Consider the following 5,961-nt stretch of genomic DNA (forward strand, 5'->3'; position numbering starts at 1 on the left):
TTTTCATCTTCCACACAAAATTTTATCTATCATAATACCGTCTATCATAATAATCAATAATTTCAATATATATATAACCATTAGTATATTCATCACAATGTAAACGTTTATTTTTAATAATAAAAATTCAAAAAAAAAGTACATTTAAAATAAATTGAAATGATCGCTACGTTTAGGAACGGAAATATTTTCGAGCCATCTTTTAGTTTATTAAATTTAATAACTTCATAGTTATTAAAATTTGATATGCTAAAAGAAAGGTGTGGAAAAAAAGAAGAGTGATTCACTTTTGAAAAAGAGTTAAAATGAAGAAAATTATAAAGAAGGGCATTTTAAAATTACATTTCAATCATAAATTTACATTTCAACATTCGTTTTTAAGATTAAAGTTGTACTGAATGAATGTAAGTTATCTTTCATCGTTTTTTCTTTCTTTATCTTTAATTTTAATACAATAAATGAAAGAATTTAAAATTCTCAGAAAAAAAAAACTTCCAGTTAAACGAAATAATTCAACAACTGATTTAAAAAGATGCTTATGACAAAATGAAAAAAAAAAAACTCCCATAATGATCAGAATATTTATTAAAGGTAAGAATGAATTATAAACTTATCATAGATACAGGTTAAAAAATAATTTTGAATTGTAATTTAAATAAAAAAAACACAATTTAAGAAGTTATACTTAAAAAATAATTTAGCATAGCAAAGGATTATAACTTAGCATAAATACAGGTTTTAGTAAAATGGATAAATTAGCATAAAATTGCAATGACATCACAAATGTCACAAAACGATTCCAACAACGGCAATTTCTAATCAAATTCTACGAGCTAAATCGTTACCTTACTTGCGAAAATCACAAATTACTATTTCTGTCGTTGGAAAAAAAGAAAAGGTAAAAGAAATAAAATAAAACAAAACAAGTTTAAGTCTAATGTTATAACAGGTATTTTGATTAATTGGCATATAATTAATTAATTAATTTCTAGAATGCTCTTTTATCTATTATGTTAAATAGCTTTTAAAAAAATCGCTGAGTAGAATAAAAGAAAAAAAAGAAAAAAAATCTACGTATTTTTGAACTTTCCGTATAAATATCGTTATTTCATTAAGAAATAACGAATAATAAATGAAAATCAAATCTTTGTGATTAAATACTTTGTATAAAGGAAATAATCATACCTAAATTCCATCCTTAACTTTTTTAATGTCTTTTTAAATTTGATAATGATTAGCAAAAGACCTCACAAGTTGTCTAACCATTGAGTAACTAAAAACTTCCTTAAACATCCTGTTAAAGTTAACAGTTTAAATATTGATATTTTAATCGGAGCTTATTGAATCTTAATTGTATCTTATCTTAATTAAAATTTCTCTAGAAACTTTCAGGAAATGTAACGAAATACTTTGCTTATATTTTATTATATAACGAATGAAATGGAACATTTTCAATAAGTTAAAAGAAAAAAAAAAGGTTATTTCAAAAATTATTTTTATATGAAAAGTGCAAAACGAATTAACAAATCGCTATTACTTATAAATTAGAACGATTTTCGCGTAGACATTTGCGCTTTTAATTTTGGATTAGAAAGAATATTTGCGCAACTTACTATATGATGACAGAATAAATTAGAAACATGAAAATTGTTGAAGCGCAATCAGTCATCATTGAAGTTACAATTGAACTCAATTTGTTAACAATATTGAAAGTAATAAGAATTTATATTAAATTAAATTACTCTTGAAATCGGATGTAATATTTACGAATTTCAGGTTATTCCATTTTTCGTTTTCCTTGGATAGTTCGATGATTTGGATGAAACAGATATGGCAGTTTCAAATATTATGAAAAATAACAAATCAAATGTGCTAAGGCAATTGAACTGAATAAAAGATACGATTCTTCCAAACAATTAAAGAAATTATTGTCTTTTTAAGCGAAAAATGGAAACGGTATGTAAGTAACATGCTACTGCATAATTGCATGCAAAGATATTTTTGCATGTTTAAGTAATGCATGTAACAGAATAAAATTTCATTTCAATAAAAGAAACATTTTGGGTCAGATTTATTGGAATGATTACAAACAGAAATCAAACCAAAAAATAAAATCTATCCATTATTTCAATACTATCCATCCTTAATTATTGATTCATATCGATAGAAGAAAATATGGAATAATTGTTTTAGACCATTGTTACTTAATACAATGAAATAATAAGAAAACCGTTTCTGCTCATAAAATTATTATTTCAAAAATTTCGTACTTCTTTTCATCCTCTTTAAGTTACGCCTAATTTTTAAATGGCATAAATTAAATAGGGATAGCATTTTTAAATCAAACTAATATTTCAAAAATTAAACAAACCTATTTTAAAATTAAGCCATCTTGAATTTCGGAGAAAAAATGATTTCAGTAACCATCCTGAATTTCAGAAAAAATGGTTTCACTAACCAAATTTTGAATTTCGGAAAAAAAGTGATGACAGTAAACATTTTGAATTTCGGAAAAAAATCAGTTTCAGTAACCATTCTGAATTGCGGAAAAAGGAAAAGAAGATGATTATACACTGAATAATATTTAAATGATAAGTTTAAATTTAAAAATTGAATGATTAATATTTTTTTTTCTTTTCTTTTAAATTAACTTTATTTATCAATTATAGCATTAACATAGTATTTTAACAGTACTATAACTAATATTTACTTAACAATACTATTAATATTAAATAAAACTATAAAAGTTAATTTCAAAATTATTAAAAAATTAAAAATTATTAGTTAGCATAGGTGAAATAAATGATAATGAAAATGTAACTACAGTGAACCATTCGAGAAATTGTTGAATTACTGTTTTGATGTAATTGTCAATTGCATACAAGCTAAAACAATTAAGCATGATCTCTGATTCTTGGCGGTGTTTGTAATGCTTGTCAAAAATTTGCTTCAAATGCTATGTGAATATTGATCTACTGTCACTTATAAGGAAGGATTTCAAAAAAAAATAAATAAATAAATAAATAAATAAATAAAATACAAATAAATAAATTTCATTCATTATCATTTCAAAAAAATCTTCCTATTATCTAATCATTCATTTTCAAGAAATGAAAATTAATCAATAACCCTATTTTTAGTATTTATGTAATTATGTTAGAAACTATTTGTGATTATTATATGGTTTAATCATAAAAAGAAAAAAGTAATGATTTTTTTTAGTATTTAGAAAATAAAAATTTTTTTCTGTTTTTTTTTAGATGATAGGTAATAATCAAATTTGTAAAATTTTTTCTTTTTTCTTTTTTTTTAATCTGATTAGAAAAAATGAAATGAAATTTAACACATTGCTTTTTTTTCGCACATATTTTAGGTAATTAGAAAATGATGGCTATGAAATTGAATGTTTGAATTACTGTAAAGAAAAAAAAAATTGAAATCAACCTGCGTAATTTATGACCAAAAAAAAAAAAAAGAATTAATTGAGCTAATTAATTTTAATCAATTATTATCATTAATTTAACATTTTTTACTGAATGAGTATTACTAATTCTTTCAGATTGTTTAAACATTTGATTGTTATTTATCCGAAAGTTTATTTCATTCGTTCTATTTATACTATTTATGCCGGCTTATAGCTTTTACTTTAATTGAAACAATTTGTAAAGGAATAATTCTTATCTAAATATCATCCCATTTAAAAAAATCGTAAAAAAAAAGTGTAAATGGATATAATTAATTTATTTAAATAAAAAGGTATTGAAACAAAAAGAGATTATGGAAGCTCGTTTTGTTATCATATGCCAGAATTATCACTTTGCAATTGATCATTTTATTAGCTTTTAACTTAATTGATTAGTTAAACAAATCAATTAATTCAGTTCTTCTCGTTAGAAAAAAAAGAAAAAGACAACAACAAGATGATCAAAGTAATTGTTATGAATATGAAAATCTGAGCATTAAATGGAGGATTTTAATATTTTAATTCAAATATATTTTAATTCAAATGTATTTATGCAATATTTTTCTATTTAAATATTATTTCATTTAAACAAAGATTTGTTGAATATTGAAAAAAATAAAATCTTAAAACAAAATTGAGCAAAAGTAAATAAGCGTAAACTGTAAACTGGAAACTTTGAAATTAGATAGATGAGAAATTTGAAATAAATGTAATCAAATTTCATTATAGTGCCTAATTTAACTTCCAATTGCGCCATCATCACGACATACATTCTCTCAAATGTTTTTAATGACCTCGTTCACTTCCTTTTCCAATATATCAATTTCCTATTGTGAACAATTGAACGAAATGATTCCATCACATTTCTCAATTAACAATAACATGTTATCAGTCTCTTATCATTTATACCGAAATAATCAATAATTTCAATATATATATATAACCATTAGTATATTCATCACAAAGTAAACGTTTATTTTTAATAATAAAAATTCAAAAAAAAAAAGTACATTTAAAATAAATTGAAATGATCGCTACGTTTAGGAACGGAAATATTTTCGAGCCATCTTTTAGTTTATTAAATTTAATAACTTCATAGTTATTAAAATTTGATATGCTAAAAGAAAGGTGTGGAAAAAAAGAAGAGTGATTCACTTTTGAAAAAGAGTTAAAATGAAGAAAATTATAAAGAAGGGCATTTTAAAATTACATTTCAATCATCATGGCATCTTTATAGTAATAGATAAAGAGTAAAAAGTTAGATTTAAATGAATGAAAAAAATTTTGATTAACTTAAAATAATACATATATATGCAAAATGTAAATAATAACTATACCTAAACGAAATCCAATAATTTCCTTAAAATTAATTTAACAAAGGAAAAAAAAAGAAAACATTTTAGAATTTTGATAAATATTGGATTCATTTTTTTCTTTTTTTTTTGGGATTTTGAAATTTGGGTAGTTTTTATATTTTTTTTTCATATACCAAAAACGATAATGTTCAATTCTGTAATGTACATTTTTCTACTTTTAAAAGTTTTAAACAATCAAGTTCAAATAGAAAATAAAAACTGATAACTATTATTATCATATATATTGCTTATCAATAAATTTAGGTAAAATTATCGAAACCTATCGATAAATTTAGATGAAACTATCAAAATGCGTCTTTTTTTTTCCTTTTTTTTTTACAGATCATACTATTATCTTATCATAATTAAAAATAATGAAATGGAATAACTGATATGAATTATTATAGTAATTTTGTAAATACTGGAAACCATCCAAACTGTAGTATCAAAATACTTTATATTACAATTTCATGCCCTCATTACTGTGCTCACTTGACATGATTCCCCCCCCTCCCCCCTCCTCCCCCATCACCACTACCACCTTTCCCTCACCTCTATATCATGTGATGATAGTGGCGCCATTCGGAATTTGCCGCTCTTTCTTATGATAGAAAAAAAAAAACAAAATATGTATAAGGGATTGTTCCCATTTGAGTTAAATTATTCAAATTATTATTAAAAATGTTTAAAATCTATAATTTATGTTAATAATATATGAAGAATTCCAGGAAGCGCAAATGTCATCATATCATTTTATTTTTTATAATTAAATGTGATAATGATAAAATTTGATCAGTAGTTCTTTTTTTTCCATACTATCATTTATATGATTATTCATATTGCTTATTTTAATTAATTTGAAAGTTTGCTAAAACTATAATGTTAATTATAATGGGATATTAATAACAGGTCAATTTAAATTTCATTAAATTCTTACTGTATAATCTTATTACGCTCTAAATTTTTTTTTTTTTTACTCAATAAAAATGGAAATAAATTTTTTTTAATTTTTACGTTTTTCTTTTTTTTTTTGTTCATTGAAAATTAAAAGTCATTTAACAATTAAAGGCAATATTCATAAAGTAAACGATACATAAATGTATCGAATGCACGAGCAAAAATAAAAAAGCACTTTTTTTTTTT

The sequence above is a fragment of the Loa loa genome, assembly GCF_000183805.2.
Source record: "Loa loa unplaced genomic scaffold supercont3.122, whole genome shotgun sequence".
In the NCBI taxonomy this organism is placed as follows: domain Eukaryota; kingdom Metazoa; phylum Nematoda; class Chromadorea; order Rhabditida; family Onchocercidae; genus Loa; species Loa loa.